We start from the raw sequence: 19,680 nt of genomic DNA, 5'->3' as shown, positions 1-19,680 counted from the left end.
CAGTACGGGCAAACGCGGTCCCAAGAGTAGATATGCTTCTGTTCCAACAACTTCTGAAGTGGCTCGAACCCCCTCATAGGCTACTAATATCTCCTTTTCAGTTGGCATGTAGTGGGCTTCTGATCCTCAATAACCCCGGCTCCAAAACCCTAATGGTCGACCTCAGGTTTCTCCTGGTGTTCTCTGCCAGAGGCTCCAGGTGAGACCATGTTCCCCAGCTGCAGTGTAGAGGATATTTTGCACAGCTGGTCCTGTTCGAACAGGCCCCAGAGCTACTGCACGGGCTATGTCCTGTTTGATCTGTTCAAAGGCCTGTTGTTGCTCAAGGCCCCACTCAAAATGCTTCTTCTTCCAGGTCACTCGATAGAGGGGGCTCACAAGCTGACTGGAACCTGGAATGTGCATCCTCCAGAAACCCACAAGGTCTAGGAAAGCTTGTGTTTCCTTCTTGTTAGACGGTGGAGACATAGATGCTATTTTGTTCACTACATCCATGGGCACATGACAGCGTCCGTCCTGCCATTTTATTCCCAAGAACTGAATCGCCTGTGCAGGTCTTTAGCGAGAAGATGCAAAACGAGCTCCAGAGTCAAAGACACATCCTCATGGAGGTACAGTCAATGCTCAGTTTATTGCAAAATCACACACAGTGTATAGGGTCCAACAGGGTTCACACGCTCTACTCTAACTCTCTATTGGTTACATCCGTTTTCACACACTATAGTTATAACTTTATTGGCTCACCTATCCAAGGCACACACTCTGACATTTCCAGGCCCTCCCATCTTCTTTTCTTGTTTACCTCTATGCAGCTTTCTCATATCTGCTGCTCAAGGACACACATCTGCTGCTCAAGGATACAGGTCCTCGCCGACCAGCACGTAGGCTGGATTGTGCAAGCAGGCCTGAAGCAATATGTAATGTCCTGTATTGTCTAAAATACTCTCAACAATTCCCCCTTTTTCTTTTTGCACAATCCAGGCCTGATTGATGGTCTTTCGCACCATATCCGTAAGACACTTCAAGATACATGGTACAATTATCAAAATAACACAGATCACCAGCAAAATAACTATTCCAGATTTTACCAAGTCTCGTAGCCATCCTGATAATCCTAGATTGTTTAACCATTCTTCAAATGGTGACACATTGACAGTAAGCTTTTTCATGTTGTCTTTCAACTTTCGGAGATCAGCGTGTATCGAGGTTGAATGATCTGATAAATTCATACAACACATGCCTTCAAAATCTTCACATCCGTGCCCTTGTGCTAAAAGCAAAAAATCTATTGCAGCTCTATTTTGCAAAACAGCGTTCATAATGCTATCAACATCATTTGTTAGTTCAGTTAAAATTTTTGATGTTATGTTTAATTGCTTAGCAGCCCAACATCCTAACTTTTTAATTTCTTTCAACGCTTTCGCAGTGCCAATTGGTGCTAATGATGCCTTAAGCCCATAATGATTTTCTTATTTTTCTACCTTATAAGTTTTATAGGTAATAGAAGTAGATTTTAGAAATAAACCCCTTTCTCCCTCCTCCCCGTAGTATCCCTTAGTTTATACATTCCTTAATCCTTTCACCCCATTCCATACCCCCATATCAACCCTATTCCCATATCCAGTAGATGATGTTTAGTCTTTTAGTCAAGGTAAGCCTGTCTTGTTTGGAGAACACTTGTATCTTGGCCTAAACCGCAGGACAGAGTCAAAGAACTGGGTCACCCTGCTCTCTGTACCCTGAAGATGATGAAGATGATGAAGAGGGGGTCCCAAAAAGCACCCCAGACCCAATTCCAAGAGGCGGGCCAGGGGGTGGACCAGGCCAAAAGTTATAGGGTGGACACACTTAGGATTGGCCAGATATTGTTATAAATGTAACATCCCGGGCACAGCCCGGCGCGCGTGCCGTGTAACATCTATTTGCCTTGGCATAATTAAACCCTTTCTTATCTCACCCCAGCTAAACGGCTCCTAGATTTTTTTTTTTCGTAGCACCAGCAGAGCAGGCATCACTAAAAAGGAAGTAATTATGTTGGTTGGAATGTCCCACAATTGAACATTATCATTACAATCTGGCCCTAGTTGATGCACATTTCGCTTGGTTCGACTCGTCTTTGTACGGTTCCAAAGTGTGTTATTCAACATCTCAAGCATAGTGGGTTTAAACATAGTAAGTTTGCCTATATAGCATGGTCCACCTACTGGATAGCTAGGAATTCCAGGCCAGGCTCTATCTCCACAGATGAAAAATGTGTGATTTGGTAATCTCATGCCTACAGAGTTGTTTCCCCAAACATCACTGTATCTGCACTGCAGGGGGCAATAGTCCATTTCTTGAAATCCCTTATATATTGGGTTCTGCGGAGAAACAGTTTGTACTTCTGATAATCTTACCTGTGAATTGATTAATTGCTGAGTAACAGTGCCTGTGCCTTTAAACATAACTGCTCCAAATGCAGGTGGCACAGATCCTAATAGTTCTAGTACTTCGGGTTCAAACATGGTTTGGTTCAAAGACATAATAAGTTGTCCCTGGCACCAAGCGGTATAATTAATCCCTGAATGCATATTTTGGGCAGTTGAATTAGCCTCGGTGTCCTTCATCTGGGCAAGGGTTGCATTTTTTATAAAGGAGCTAAAATCCTTGGGGTCAAAATATGGCATTCCTATTAAACAGGTTCAAAATGGATCTCCAGGCATGGCCATGGACAGACAAAAGGACTCTTGCCCAGTTTCATTAGCAATGGTGACCCATATGTTTGAATGTGGTGCAACCTGGGTCACCGCATCAATTTTAATGACGTGCAGTCCCCATAAGAGGGACACTACCCACAGTGACCACATTGTAGACATAGTACGGTTGATTTCTTTGCCTGTTCCACTTGTTGCAACGCTCTTTTAAGGGCAAATATTCTCTGGGACAACCAAAAGGTATCAAGCTTCCGCTTCTAGCTAAGCTAAAACTTGTTCTAACAAATTGATTATTACAAGCTCCACACCTAAGCACTAAAATCAACTTTTCTCTACAACTAATACACACACGATTTCTATAAGCATAAATGCCCTTATTTAGTTCCCACACTCCCCAGGTCCTTGTCACCACAAGATATTTTCTGTGACGAGGTCAGGTGAAACTCTGGTCAGTCCTGGGATGCCTGTTGTTTCTGCGACGGTTTTTGCAAGTTCCTCGATTACTCGTTGTTGTCTTTGGTGGGAGCAGTTTCTTTTGCAGTCACGGCAGGGCGTGTCCATCTACTTAGTACCCATAGTGGTCCTTTATCTGTAGAGACACAACTGTAACCCCGACCTGTAAATAACAGAGGGCTAGGGCCTTCCCATTCCCCTGTCTGTGGGTTTTTATATTGAATTTGAATTTCTGGGGTTGCCTGCATCTTAACTTTGCTGTTGTGTGTTACTACAGGAGGTTGTTCTGCATCCCCAGCTAAACTAAAAAAATTCAGAGTAAAGAGTACCTTACTTAACCTAATATGGGGGTCTGTCGAGGACCAAGAATCGGAATGGGAACGATTCCAGAAATGGAAAAATATGTACAGCGATTGAACGGACTTTATGATGCAGACTTTATAGTTATTATGTATATATACATTGTATGTTTCCCCAGAATTTGCATCTTCCAGGCATGTTCCGGCTTGTTCACCTCCCTGCTCCTCTGTTTCTCTGTGATTGGCTGGAGAAGCTGCAGCAGGAGACAGCCCCCATTTGCCCTTTTCCCTCCCTGGTTCCTCCTGCACTTCTCCCCTTTTGCCCATGTCCCTATCCTGGTTTGTCCCCCCGCTTGTCTGTCTCCTGCTCCGCCCTATGTTCTGGCTTTTTCCCCTCCGGAGCTGATAAAAAACCTCGTGCGCGCTGGAATAAAGATTCTTCCTGCATCCCACCTTTGTGTCCCGGACCCGTGCTGTGTCGCGACCCCATTCCCCTCCCCCCTTCAGACCGTGGCAGGGGTCTAACTTCTGGATCTTTCTGTTTCTCAAGATATTCTTTAAGGGTTCTGTTTGCTCTCTCCACAATTGCCTGTCCAGTAGGAACATGTGGTATCCCAGTGATATGTTTTACACCCCACTTCTGCAAATATCTCCTTACTTTTCCCCCTACATATGCTGGTCCATTATCTGTCTTTAAAGTTTTTGGAATTGCCATAACTGCAAAGCATGCTGTTAAATGCCTAATCAGGTGTAATGCTTTCTCCCCAGTTTGTGCTGTGGCCAATATGAATTTTGAAAAGGTGTCAATTGTTACATGTACATATTTCAATCTGCCAAATTCTGGTACGTGTTACATCCATTTGCCAAATTTCACACGCTTGTATTCCTCTTGGATTTACCCCTAAACCTAATCCTATTCCATGTCGACTGCACTGAGAGCATGCCTTCACAATACCCTGGGCATCAGTCCAGTCGATATCAAACTGTCTTTTCAAGACCCTAGCTGATTGATGAAATAGCACATGACTCTCCCTAGCCATGGCAAAAGAATCGACTGGCCCTGACATGGAGAGACTGACAAGTGAGTCTGCCATAGCATTTCCTTCTGCTAATCCAAATTCATTCTGATGGCTTCTGATATGGATGATACAGCAAATTTCTGTTCTTAATTGAATTGATCTCTGGATTTGTCTGAATAACTCTTCCAGGCGCAGATTCTTCGGTGGTCTTCTCAGAGCATCTTCTATTCTCTGTACCACTCCCACGGCATACTGCGAGTCAGAGACTACATTTAGCGGGACTTCCTTCCACATCACTAATGCCCATGCTATAGCTGCAAGTTCAAGAGTTTGTAGGCTGTCGCCTTTCTTTCCTTGTATTAGATGTTTTTGCCATTGATTACGTTCTTTCCATATACAAACAGCAGTCATACTGCGCTTCCCTGCATCAGTAAAAGCGGTATGTCCTTCTACTGGTCGTGTCACGACTTTTGGTCACGACATCCAGGTATACTGTGAAACAACTGGTAGTCGCTGATCCTTTGGTAAATCATTTCTAATGATATCAGAGAAGTCCAGCAATGCTATCTGCAACGGGATTGAGTTCTGTAGCATCCAATCGAAGTCTTCAGTTTTTATGGGTATGCTGATCTGTGCTGGTTCACTGCCGCTGACATCTTTACAGCATTGATGTCCTTTTCGGATAAGGTACTGTACCAGGGTGAATTTATGCTGATACTTTTGGTCTGTGTTTGGCCCTGCCACCTGTGAAAGCTTTGCTCTTTCCCTGCCAAGTTATGGGAAAACAAGCACTGATAAACGGGAAAGTTGTCCTTGAAGAGAGCTTCTTGTATAAACTGTTTTAATTGGTATTCTATGATTGGTTAATTGTCTGCCAAAGGCATTTGAAGGAGATTTTGATGAGGAGGGGAGGAAGGTTCACCCCCAGACTCAATTAAGAAAGACCCCCAAAACATACTGCGCGTGCGTGAGGGGATTTCCGAAGTTCTCACGCATGCGCAGAAGAGATGCACTTACATAACCGGGAGGTGGGACTGAGGGCCTCTGGCTTGGCAGTGCTGGCCACACCTGGGAGGTTGTGGTCACTCAGTTAATTGTATAAAAGTAGATAGTGCTTTCTTGGAGGGGAGCTAACTTCACACCAAGGACAACGTTGCCTTTCGGTGGGGATGCCTGCCAGTTTTGTGAACTTACTAACTCTCCAAGGATGCCACTTCTGCTATGGGTAATTATAGGCATGATAGGTTGGTAAGATAACTTTATGGGCAACAGCTGGGTAACTGGGGCTTATTTCTCTCCTCCTTCCTCCCTTTTGGGTTTGTTTGTTTTGTTGGTCACCCTCTTGATAATAAATCTTGGGTTTTGTTAAGCTTTCAATGGTGTCTGAGTTTTCAAGCTTCAGTATATCCTCGAACCTCTCCCTAATACAGGTACCCAATGACTTCCGATCGTTGCCAGATACTTTTTGGTGCTGTGCTCGGTGGGAATAACCATTCCAAGATTGCTATTCTCTGCTGTTGCTTGTTTCTTGTGACCTCTCTCCCCCTTTTTCTTTTTGCCAAACAGGGCACTGTGCAAGGATGGCAAAAGGATAGTTACGGTGATTGCAAATAAGAATGCAAAACGGCACGTCCTCAAGACGGCGATCGGCACTTGTGAGGGCGATTTTGTCACTGAGCTTCTGTAAGAGCTGTTGATGATACGGTTCCCACTGAATTGGGGCATTGGGATCGGTACCTCGTAAGAGGTGCATAAGGGGTCGTAAATCTTCATTGGAAATCCCTACAATATTACGCACCCATTGTAAGTCACCAAAAAGTTTCTGAACATCATTTAGGGTCTTGATGGACGAGGTAAGGGTAACTTTCTGGGGGCTAATGGTGGCTCTGTGGACTATCCACCCTAAGTACTTCCATGGGGAGGTACTTTGAACCTTTTCTGGAGCAATGATCAGGCCTTTTGATGCTTATTGTGTACTGGTTTTTGCTTGAACATCTGAATCAAAAGGAGTCTTCTGACACAACAGGATATCATCCATGTAGTGATAAATGAGTGTTTCCGACATGGCTGATCGAAGAGGCTGCAATGCCCATGCGACATACATTTGACACAATGTAGGAGAATTTTTCATGCCTTGTGGGAGAACAGTCCATTCATATCTTTGTGCAGGGGCAGCTTGGTTACATTGGTTACATCCGTTTTCACACACTATAGTTATAACTTTATTGGCTCACCTATCCAAGGCACACACTCTGACATTTCCAGGCCCTCCCATCTTCTTTTCTTGTTTACCTCTATGCAGCTTTCTCATATCTGCTGCTCAAGGACACACATCTGCTGCTCAAGGATACAGGTCCTCGCCGACCAGCACGTAGGCTGGATTGTGCAAGCAGGCCTGAAGCAATATGTAATGTCCTGTATTGTCTAAAATACTCTCAACACAGGTCCCTTTACCTTGCTTTGTTTTATGGCAAGACCAGCTTGGAGAAGAATTTGGACTATTTCCCTCCCTTTCTCAAAAACTTCTTCTGCTGTTTTGCCCCATACAGTGATATCATCGATATATTGCAGGTGTTCTGGAGCTCCCCCCTGTTCCAGTGCAGTCTGGATCATTCCATGGCAGATGGTTGGGCTGTGCTTCCACCCCTGGGGCAGTCGATTCCAGGTATACTGGACACCCCTCCAGGTGACGGCAAACTGTGACCTGCACTCTGTTGCCAGAGGAATGGAGAAAAATGCATTGGCGATATCAATAGTAGCATACCACTCAGCTGCCTTTGACTCCAGCTCATACTGAAGTTCCAACATGTCTGGCACAGCGGCACTCAGAGGCGGTGTGACTTCATTCAGGTCACAATAGTCCACTGTCAGCCTCCAGTCCCCATTAGACTTCCACACTGGCCATATGGGGCTGTTAAAGGGTGAGTGGGTCCTGCTGATCACTCCTTGTTTCTCCAGTCGACAAATTAGTTCCTGAATGGGAATTATGGAGTCTCAGTTGGTGCGATGCTGCTGTCGGTGCACTGTTCTGGTGGCAATGGGCACTTGTTGGTCTTCAACTTGCAGCAATCTCATGATGGAAGGATCCTTTGAAAGGCCAGGCAGGGTAGATAATTGTTTGATCTTCTCTGTAGCTACAGTAGCTACACAAAAAGCCCATCGATACCCCTTGGGATCTTTGAAGTATCCCCTCTTGAGGTAATCAATGCCAAGGATACAAGGGGCCACTGGGTCAGTCACAATGGGATGCTTTTCCCACTCGTCCCCTGTTAAACTCACTTCAGCCTCCAAGACTGATAATTCCTGGCATCCCCCTGTCACTCCAGAGATCCAGATGGGTTCTGCACTTCTGTGCCTTGATGGCATTAGTGTGCACTGTGCACCCATATCTACCAAAGTTCTATACCTCTGTAGATCTGATGTGCCAGGCCATCGAATCCACACAGTCCAGTAGACCCGATCATCCCTTTCCTCCTCCTGGCCGAAGGCAGAGACCCTCTATTCCTGTTCCTGGTCAGAGTATTCACTGTCTGACCTTTGCGATGCCAGACCAGAGGTCCCCTCACCAGGATCAGAGAAGTTGATTTCAGTCCTCTTACGTCTGAGAGGTCGCTGTTTTCTTTCTTGGGTCTCTGCGGCAACTACATGGACAGCTTTCCTGGGTGACCCCTTCTTAACAGTTCTCTTCCCTCTTAATTCATGTACTTGGGCTTCCAGCTTAGAGGTGGGTTCAGCATCCCACTTCTTCATGTTGTGGTGGGGGGAAACAGATTTTCCCCCTGGAGCTAAAAAAATGGCAACCCCCAAGGGGGTGGTGACCCTTGGGGTTGACCCAATCAGTGCTCCTGCAAAATATAAACATATCACAATCAGAGCGGAAAAGAAAGGAGTTGTAGTAGTTGTGGTTGTTGTTGGAGGAGAGGTGGCCATGTTGTGAGCCACGAGGAAGGGGCAGGAGCCCCTCTGGGGGGCCACAGTCCCCCAGCCCCTGGTTGGGGGGCTACAGGGACTTGGAACAGTGTTAAAACTGGACTGAGTATCTGTAGTTGAAAGCTGGGGGAAGCTTCTGCACCGGGAGCAGCAAAGGGAGCAGTGGCAAAACAGCACTGACCGAGAAGCAGTGGCAGAGAGCCAAGAGATAAGAGCAAGCAGCTAAGACAAGATGCAGCTAAGCAAAGAGACACAGTTGTCTGAAGAAAAGGAAAGCAGCAGCAGAAAGAGAACTAAGCCACTACAGAGAGAGAGTTTGGGGTAAGGACTGCAACCAAAACTCCCCCAAACTCCTTTGAGACCCCTCCTAGGAGGAGGGAGATGGACTCTTGCTTGAGAAGAGTCTCAGAGTGCTACAGTAGCTGCTAAGCTAAGCTAAGCTAGCAGCCAGCTTGAGGCAGAGGACGGAAAGCTCTGCAAATGGGGCTTGAATCCCCTGAAGATACAGACCGTCGCGAAGACCCCTGCGCTTCGTGATATGACTGTGGTGGAGTGACCTTTGTCTGGGTGAACGCAGCCCATGGAAGACTCTTCGCCTGCGTCGAAGGGTCGAGAGGGGCTTGGATACCCCCCTCGTGTGTACTGGCAGAGATCCAGCTACAACTGCTGCATGGAAGACAGAGAGAAACTGCTGCCCTAGGGACTGCTGCTCTAAGAGTGGAAAGGATCTTTTCCTTCTTCCCTCCTGGACTTTTATTTGGAGGGAAAAGAGATTTGATCCATTGTAAATACTGCTTTATCATAGGAGATAGTTAAGATTATGTGTATAATGTATTATAATGTTTATGTGATGTGTACAGTCATTGTAATAGAATCCTTCCCCCATTTTGAGTCTCGTGTGGTGTCTGGAAACCCATCTCACACTGGGTTGAGATGTGGGAGGGGGGCTAGAACTAGGGAATTGGATTTTGGGGCTCTCAAACCATGACAATGTCTTCCCCCTGGTCATGCAGAAAGAACCAGAGTTCACCACGTGGCCTGTGCTTGGGGCTTCCTTTCCCTCTGACTGGGGCAGGAGGGGACCGATCTCTTGGGCTGCCCCGAGAGCTGAGGTGCTGGCCCATGGGAATGAGGAAGTGCCCAGAGTTTCTTCTACATTTCAAAGCCAGGAGGACATCACCTCTACAGTTGGTGGATTCATCTTTGGCTAATATACTGTTACCAGGCTGTTAGAATATGACGCAGAGGCACTTTGAACCACCTTCCTCCATATGGCCATCGTGCAAGGAACATCCTCTGGGTCTTTGGGGGTGTCATCCCTTCTTAAGTTACTATAGATGATTTCCAGCACTGCTAATTCTCTCAAGTACTGGATACCTTCATCTGCAGTGGCCCACTTTCTTGGGGAGCTCATTAGATCTTCCTTGAATGGATACCTTTCCCTCAAGCTTGAGAGGAGCCGTCTCCAAAGACTGCGAATTGTTCTCTCCTTTCCAATTCCTCTTTCAATTTCACGATCTCTGGCAAGGGATCCCAGCTGTTGGGCTTCATGACCTTCCAGTTGTTGACTATCAGCCCCGTTGTCCAAGTATCAAAGCAGCCAGGCAGGAATCTGGGTTGACCTTGGCTGGATTCCAGGTGCACACCCAGCCACTCTATCACTCCCCTTCCCAGCAGGACAGGGGAGAGAGTAAAATGGAAAAAAACAACTTGTGAGTTGGGATAAGGCAGTTTATTTAAAGCAAAAAGTAAAGCGAAGCTTGCACACGCAGAAGAGAAAGATAGCAGGGATTATTCTCTACTTCCCATGAGCAGCAATGGTCAACCACTCCCGAGAAGCAGGGCTTCAGTATGCATGACCGTTTCTCAGCAGGCAGCCATTAGACAATGAATGCCCGCCCTCCTGCTCTGTGCCTTAGCTTTTATATCTGAGCTGATGTCATATGATATGGAATATCCTTTTGGTTAATTTGGGTCAGCTGGCCTACTCGGGTTCCCCTCCCAGGATCTTGCCCTCAACCTAGGAAGGAATGTTACAGTGCTGATGCTGTGCTCAGCAGTAGCGAACGCCCTTCTAGCTACCAATGCAAAGCACAGCACTGTGAGGGCTACTGTGGGGAAATGAACTCCAGCTCAGCCAGACCCAATACACCAACAAATCACCAATCTCTTTCTTCTCACCTGTTGTCTTATGTTTAACAAGATTACAAATTAAAAATTAAGAGACTTCAGGTGGAAGTGTGGAAAAGGAAAAGAAACAGCTTTTTATTAGCAAAATCTGAATAAACAACAAATGGTGCAATCAAAAACTTTCAGAAGAAACAAAACAAAGTCCCAGTTCCCCAGGTGGGGGGGAGAAACCTTCGGCAACCTGGGGCGGGGGAGGCAGGACTGTCCCAGCCATTCAACAACTGCTCACAGCCACGTGTGCTCGCAGCCAGCAATGAAAAAAAAGTCCTTTACCCACAGGCAGTCTTGAAAGCAGAATACCTTGCTCTGAGATGTGTCAGTCTCTCTCTCTCAGTCGTCCTCCGCAAGATGTCCCGTGGGGAAAAAAATCTTCCTCTCAGGAAAAGAGAAGGAGGTGGCCGAAAACCAGGCTCCTGCTCTGTCCGGTCTGCTAACCAACCCCAAAAGCCCCCGAACAAAGGACCCACCAGCTGTCCCTGCGGCAACCTCAGTTTCCCGAGAGTGCTCCCCCTCCCCCTGCTCCTGCACTGCCCAGCGCGTGCGGCTTTGCTCCTTCCCCCCCCATCTTGGAAGAAACAGATGGGAGGGAGGTGGGGGGGGTGGCGGGGCGCATTTGGGAAAAAATTCCAACATCTCTTTTCAAACCTATGACACCTGCCTTTTGCAACTTTTTCCTTATATCATCCGCAGACTGATCTATGAACAAACAGACAAAGTGTTTTTTCCCAACGTCTGAATCGATGTCCACATCTGTATACTTTCGTATGACCTCTTTCAGCCTATTCAAGAAGTCTGTTGGGCATTCATTCTTGTCTTGCTTCACCTCATACATTTTTGACCAATTTGCTGCTTTTGGAATACCATGTCTTAAATCATACACCACCCAATCCTGATAGCGTTTCAATGCTTCCCTCTTTTCTGGTAAACTGGGATCCCATTTTGGGTCCTCTGGGGGGAATATATCCTTAAGTTCCCCTGTGAGTTTTCCAGATGCTATTAGTATCTCAGTCCCAGACTGGGCAGCTCGCTTAACCATTTCCTTCTCCGTACTATCAAGTAATGTATCCATCATGACTTCCAGGTCATACTAGTCCGGATTTTGTGTTCTTATTGCTCTTTCTACATAATTAGCCACCTTTTCTGGGTTATCTCTATATGCCCCCACTGAGGTCTTCCATTGTTGTAACTCAACCAGAAAAAAAGGAACTTTTATCAAAACTGGTCCTTGGTTACCTGTGACCTGTCTCAAGGGAGCCTCTATGACAGTTTTCTCCTTTTTTGTCCTCGTTCTCCTAGCCACCCGGCTTGGATCCGACAAGATCCGACAGAGCCTCATGCACCCTTCTCCCACTTCCCCTGGCAGTTGCCGCAGAAACCTTCACCTTTGTTTTTGGTTTTACTATGGGAGCTTTTTCCTCCTCTGAGGTACTGTCTGATTCGCCATCAGAGGCTTCTGTATCTGTGTCAGTGAGATCACTATCTCTAGTTTTGAATTTCATGCTCGAGGGGTCAAAGGGGTGAAGGTCCTGCCTTTGCCTCCTCTCGGAGGCTGAGAATTATCTGCTCCTCCTTGGCGTGCCCGTTCCCTGATGATACGGGGCAAAAGCTGGAAATGCCCCCGGGTGCTGCCCCCCCCTTTCCGGAATGGGAAACCCTGCATACCAAGGGGGGGGGGCAGTCGCAATGACCGCGCCCCCCGCGTACCCGGTGGGAGGGTAAGGACCATAAGGGATGGGGAGTGTTAAAGGGGAAGAGGCAGCTCCGGCTCCGCCATTATGGGAGGCTCTGGTGTCGATTGGGGCGGGAACTCCGGCTGCAGGCACCGCCCCTGCTCCTCCTCCTCCCGCAGCTCCGGCTGGATTTTTGCCCGTAGCTGCCGAGGTATCGTGGGCAGCGGTGTTCGTGCCGGTCGCAGCCGAGGAGCCGTCTGCGCCTGTCGCCATCCCCGCTCCGTCCGTCGGGCCTGCGGCAGCTCCCATTGCCGTGACCCCCGTTGCCGCCGCCGGACTCGCCGCGGTGACTCCCGTGCCAGACCCAGCCCCTGGCGATCCCGCGGCTGTACCTGCTCCCGCTACGCCGGCGACAACGCCGGCGGCAGCACCTACAGCCACGCCTGCAGCCCCTGCGGCCGCCTGACCAGCACCGGCAACCACCCCCACCTGTCCTGCGGCGCCCACGGCTCCGGCGGGACCCGCGCCCGCTGCGCCTGCAGCAGGTCCCGGCGCCACTGGTCCCGCGGCGCCCGCCGCCCCAGCAGGAGCGGCCCCCGCCCCGCCAGCACCTGCACCTGCTCTGGCAGTGCCCGCGGCCCCGGCAGGAGCGGCCGCCGCCATCCCCCCTGGTCCCGCAGCACCGGCCACGGCCGCTCCAGCAGGAGGGGCTCCCGTGCTTCCCCCTCGCAAATCGGGAGCAATTAAAAGATCTAAATCCTCGTCTGTCGGGCTTTTAACATAAATTTGACTGATGGGATCACGTTTACCACGGTGTTTCCTCTTTCCTCTCTCTAAAGCCATTTCTGAGAGCTCTGCCTCTGCCGGGGCTTTATCTAACTTATATTCTCTTCCATTCCGGACGGTTTAAAAAAGCCAAAACCAGTTCAGCATACACTACTTCTTTCCATCGCTCCTCCTTATGAAGGGTCGACATAAGCTGTAACACTGTATTCATTTGAAAAGAGCCAAACTTCATGTGATAAACTGAGAGAATGATTCGAGCTAATTAAAAAGAAAACAGTGTAAGGTCAATATAACCTGGAGAGAGAAAAGAAAAACAAATCGTAAAACTTAAATGGGCCCCTATAAAGACATAAAACAAGTTACCTCCCTTGTACCTTGTGTAAGATTTATAGTGAAGGAATTTCGTTTAGTTAGCTAGATAATAACGCCTTTCTTAAAAATTTGTAACTTTGTATAGATAACAAGCAAACATCTGTTGAATGTCTGACTTAACAATGTGTAATGTTTATGCTTATGTATAATGAATATTCATGAAGTAGCTGGAAATAAATGTAGAACAACTGTCTTCTTTGGGTGTGACAGGCGTTGGGAGTTGTTAAAACCCCTCCCTGATCACCCAGCGCTGAATTTGCTTTTATCATGTAATAAATTCTAATTGGAAATCACCCGGCTCTGGGTTTCTATTTCTCACACTTCAGCCAAGTCTCCCCTTCGAGCAGCCCGTGCAAAGGCCACATATTTATAGTCTGCATAACTCCTGCCTCTTTGAAGATGTTTCAGGGCCAGTCAAATGCCTCCAGTGCCGCAAAACCAAGGCTAAAGGAGATCCTTTTGGGATCTCCTCCTCTCGGGACTCAACACAACCCATGATGACAACTACCAGACAGGAAAAAACTTCCTGGCACCAGATTCGAACTCATGGCCTCAGGATTACTATGCAAGCTCCCTCTCCGAACAACACCACTGTCTTCAGACCAGGGCATGGTTTGTTAATGCAGGGAAAGGCATCCCTTTCCTCCTGGCTGTACGAAGCCAATTCAAAACCCCCTGAGTAAACACAGTGGTAGGCTCCACTGTCCCTGCTCTGCCTTTACCGAAGCCATAAGGGAGGGGTCCTCCACCCACTCCCCTTTAACTGTCCCGGGCTTCCACCCACAGACTGGGAAAACACCAACTTTTGCAACAACACGGGCCCAAAGTCTCACTTCCCAGCCTACGGTATTCCCCTATTTCTGGGGAAAAACCCTTTGCAGCTGCTAGCAAAATTACCCAAAGGAGCCATTCTTTTATCTCACCTCTGTATGTGGTCCTGAGGAGCTGGGCTTCTCAAGATCGGTGCGGGAATTCTCCAAAATATGCTGGCAGAAGAAGAATTTCCTGCAGAATTATGTTTCCCGATCCGGAGGAGTCACAGGTCCCACTTTTCCACCTTTCAGAGTGCCAAAACTGTTGCCTAAAAGACCTCGGAGAAAAAAAGACTCCAGGCCAATTTAGTGTATAAGATAAGATAAAGAGAGCAGGTCCTTTAATCTCAGGCCTGAGGCCCAGGGAATACATACCACACGCGTGCGCTCAGACAGTGGTTCTATGATTTTATAAGGTCCATCCAATCCCAGTTCTGTCCACCCCCGGTTCTGCCCCGTTCTGCCCCCCGACACGCCCCTTTGGGAATTGGGTCTGGGGGCGTTTGGGACCCCTTCTTCATTATCTTCATCTTCTTCAAAGCAAGTACAGTCCTTGGAGTTCCTCCAGAGTTCTGGGCTTGAAGGTCGCTGTGCCTGTGTAATACCTTCTGGTCCAGGCCTTAGGGTGTTTTTCTACAATTCTACCTTGAAAAGAAGACTAAACATGCTAACAGAATTTAGAGGGATTGATATTGTGAGAAATAAAGAATCGGTTTTATTACAAGCAAATGAATTTAACAAATCACTAACATAAGAGTTTTTCTTTACTAACCTATAAGGCGTATCGCGGAGTTGTAAGACGCCGGATTCAGCCTGGAACTGGTGTCAGGGAAACATGCGAACGGGAATAGGGAACTGTAAATGAATATTGGTAAGGAAACCCCTTATACCACATGGCTGGTCCTGGAAGCTGCCATGCTGCTGGACATTCCACCTCCCAGCACAACACAACCAACCAGGAAGAGGGGAACACGTCTTCTATGACGTAAACGGGGTTGAACCTTAGGAATGTTTAAAAAGCAGGACTTTTGAATTGGAGGGTGTGTTCCTGGGAACCCTGCGTGCCTAGGACACCCAACACGTGTTGTAATTTTTCCTTTTCGTTTTATTCCTTTTGTTTTGCAAACTTTTGCCGTCTTTCTAAATTCAATAAATGAGAGTTTTCTCTCAATATGAAATGGGATAATAGGGTTGGGTATGTGTAAACATTATGCTACAGGATAAGGGATATAATACAGCTACATTAAAATCTATATTCACTTTACATCTAATTCTAAAATCTATAAAAGTTAAAAATAAAAAAAACCCTCTGAGGCATGAACATTTACCACTTTAGATGATGGTAATGCAGGAACTGTTTGCAAAAACCTTACAGAGAAAGCCGGAGAACCAAATTTCCATTCATTCCCTTTAGAATCCAGCCAGGCTTTTCCTTTAAGGAGGTCCAATCCCATAATATTCCTAGGGAAATGTCATAGGTTTACTTTTTCTAAAAAAACAAGCAGGGAATTTTTTCTTTCCCCTGTCTCACTGTAAAAGAAAGATGTTGAACGAGGGAGGGGGAAGGGGTTTTGCCTAGGGTAATTGACCTACACAAAAGAACTAATTAGCAGGCCTGCATTCCAAGCTGATGGCCCTTCCTAAGACTGATGGGGAGGGGTGATGAGTGTTTTTTTCTTCACTCCTCGGAAACGGGAGGCACTCCACTTTTGCCTTAACTCAGGCAAGGTGTGTGTTGGGCTGTTTTCTTCTCAGCCTAGTCATCTGGTTGTTTTCTGGCCCTGGCTTGCCTGCGCCCTGTTCTGCCCCCAGCCCAGAGGCTATTTCAGCCACACCTGGACATTGTATTGGCACATACTGTCTTGAGAAATCCTTGTGGGACTAGGGGAGGATAAAAACTTGCAGCGTGTATTGAGTTAACTAGGCTGTGGCAGAGATAAGGGAATCAGTAAATCAAAGTCTACTGATAGGGCCAGAAATGATGTAGCAAGATCTAAATGTCAGTACAGGAGATGTAAATAAGGGAAAATATCAGATGGATATCAAGAAACCCTCCCGCATCATGCTGGGGTATCTTGTTCCATCCTCACAACATCTAGCCCTTAAAACCGTATTCCCAGAGTTGTCCTCCAAGGCAAGGTGCTCCAGAGGAACAGTTGTTTCCATACATCAGTGAAGGGAAGCTTTTGATAAGGTACCCATCTGAGTCTGGGGCTAGAAATTAGGATAGGACAGGACAGGATAGGATAGAATATTTCAGTTGGAAGGGACCTACAATGATCATCTAGTCCAACTGCCTGACCAATTCAGGGTTACCAAAAGTTAAATTATTAAGGGCATAGAAATTTATTATGGGCATTGTAATTAAAGGGCAACACCTATATCTGGATTTAGGATTTTGGCCACTGGTAAGTCACTGGGACTAATGAATGGTCCTCATGGACAAAGCACTGAAGGAACTGTATTGAGAGGTTGGATAGGAAAGGGTATATTCTGAAGACAGAAATGAATCTGAGCTTTTCCTACACTTAGTTGTCTTCAACCTGTGTTGACTAGTGAAGAGCATTAATGTAGGTAACAGATTTCACTTAAGTCTGCAATGATGTTGTCTTGGTTTATTAGACAATGTGTGCCAGGAGGTGAGACCTCCGATAGAATAGAAACTCCTCCCTCTAAATTACGAAAAATTTGAAATTATGAGATGTTTGAGTAAAGTGTAGAAATAAATAGCAGTTTTTACTAAAAATGCAGAACAAAACAGAACAAAACAAACAAAGCAGCAAAACAGAGTAACCACAGGGGTTCCAGGTGTACTGCATGTGCTTCAGTGCCAATCACCTCTGAGGCTGCTTGTGTGCCTTCATAGGCCGCCAGGATTTCTTTCTCCATAGGGGTGTAGTTGGCTTCAGAACCTCTGTAGCTTCGGCTCCAGAAACCAAGTGGTCACCCTCGTGTCTCACCAGGCACCTTTTGCCAGAGGCTCCAGGAGGGACCTTTATCTCCAGCTGCAGAATAAAGTACGTTCTTCACGTCTGATCCCACCCAAACTGGTCCAAGAACCATGGCATGTGCAATCTCTTGCTTTATTTGCTTAAAAGCTTGCTGTTGTTCAGGACCCCATTGAAAGTTATTCTTTTTACAGGTCATGAAGTAAAGAGGACTCACAATTTGGCTGTACTCTGGGATGTGCATCCTCCAAAAGCCTACGGCCCCCAGGAAAGCCTGGATCTCTTTCTTGTTGGTCGGTGGAGCCATTGCTACAATCTTGTTGATTACGTCTGTTGGTATGTGGCATCGTCCATCTTGCCATTTCACCCCTAGGAATTGGATCTCTCTGGCAGGTCCCTCGACCTTACTCTTCTTGATGGCGAAACCAGTTTTGAGGAGAATCTGGATGATTTTCTTTCCTTTGTCGAAGACTTCTTCTGCTGTGTCCCCCCACACAGTGATGTCATCAATGTACTGGATGTGTTCTCTAGTGTAGCCCGGATCAGTCCATGGCAAATGGTGGGACTGTGCTTCCACCCCTGGGGCAGTCAGTTCCAGGTGTACTGCACGCCCCTCCACGTGAAAGCAAACTGTGACCTACACTCTGCTGCTAAGGGAATGGAGAAAAATGCATTTGCGATGTCAATAGTGGTGTACCACTTTGCTGCCTTGGACTGCAGCTCGTACTGGAGCTCCAACATATCTGGCACAGCGGCACTCAACGGCGGCATGACTTCATTCAAGCCACGATAGTCCACAGTCAATCTCCATTCTCCATCAGACTTACGTACAGGCCAGATGGGGCTGTTGAAGGGTGAGTGTGTTCTACTAACCACCCCTTGGCTCTCCAACTTTCGAATCATCTTATGGATGGGGATCACAGCATTTCGATTTGTCCGGTACTGTCACCTGTGCACTGCTGTAGTGGCTATTGGCACTTGTTGATCTTTGACTTGCAGTAGTCCTACAACGGAGGGATCTTCTGAGAGGCCAGGCAGGGCAGATAATTGCTTGGATTTCTCCTCAGTCACCGTGACTACACCAAAAGCCCATCGGTACCCCTTCGGGTCCTTGAAGTATCCTCTTCTGAGGTAATCCATGCCGAGAATGCAAGGAACTTCTGGGCCCGTCACAATGGGATGCTTTTCCCATTGGTCTCCCGTCAAGCTTATTTCGGCCTCTGCCACTGACAACTCTTGAGACCCTCCTGTCACTCCAGAAATGGAAATTGTCTCTGTAGTCTTCTGCTCTGATGGCATCAAAGTACACTGGGCACCAGTATCTATCAAAGCTCGGTATCTCTGAGGATGCGATGAACCAGGCCATCGAACCCACACAGCTCAGTAAACCCTACTGTCTTCCATGTCCCTCTCCTTCTCCTGGCAGAAGGCAGGGCCCCTCTATTGGTCTTGGTCAGAGCATTCGCTGTCAGATTTTTGTTTTGGTTTCTTAGAGGCCTTTTTGTCATCACAGAAGCGGACCTCCGTCTTCCTGCATTTCGGAGATCTCAGTCCTTTTTTCAGGACATCTGCATCGACCACATAGACAACTTTCTTATCGTCTTCCTTCCGTTTTAGCTCTCTCACTCTGGCTTCAAGTTTGGAAGTGGGTTCACCATCCCAGTTTTTCATGTTTTCTCCCTTGCTGCACAGGTAAGACCACAGTTGACCATGTGATCTACATCTGGGATTTTCTCTTCTTCTGCATGTTAAGGACGGAGATCGTGAACGAGACCAGGGCCAAGATCAAGATCGAGGTCGGAATTGGGGTCGAGACCGTTCTACTGGTCTGTCTCTGTAGTCTCTGTAATCTTTATCTCTGTAGTTGTCCTCATATTCGTAAGGCCTCTCCATTCTCTCCCTAGGGTGGGTGTGTCGGAAATCAGAGGAGTCTTCCAGATTTTCCGTTATGCTCCATATCCAAGTACACACGTCATCCGCAGTCGGTTCATCCATCTTTGGATGGTATGCTGCTATTAGGCAGTTGATGTATGGTGCAGGGGCGCCTTTAATTACTTTCCTCCACATTGACTGCGTGCAGAGAATATTCTCTGGATCTAGCCAATGATGATTATTTGGGTCACTATAAATGAGTTCTAGCATAGCCAATTCCCATAGGTACTGGACGCCTTCTTCCGAAGTATTCCACCTTCTCAGAGAACTCATTAGATATTCTTTGAATGGGTATCTTTCCCTCACAGCATGGAGCATCCAGAGCCAAAGACTGCATGCAAATTTCTCTCTTCCAATTTCACGTTCAATCTCACGATCTCGGGCAATGGATCCTAATTGTTGCGCTTCATAACCTTCTAACATGTGACTTCTGGCCTTGTTGTCCCAGCATCGTACCAGCCAGGTAAGAATTCGTTCACCAGGCTGACGACTGTAGTCTCTTTGTAAATCTCGAAGCTCTGCTGGGGTCATTGTTCGCAAAATTTCACTTTCCCACACAATTTCCCCTCCACTTCC

Source organism: Neopelma chrysocephalum, unplaced genomic scaffold, assembly GCF_003984885.1.
Source record: "Neopelma chrysocephalum unplaced genomic scaffold, ASM398488v2 Primary Assembly neopelma1_97033, whole genome shotgun sequence".
Lineage (NCBI taxonomy): Eukaryota > Metazoa > Chordata > Aves > Passeriformes > Pipridae > Neopelma > Neopelma chrysocephalum.
The sequence above is the reverse complement of the archived record's forward strand: the minus strand, read 5'-3'. Positions refer to the sequence as shown.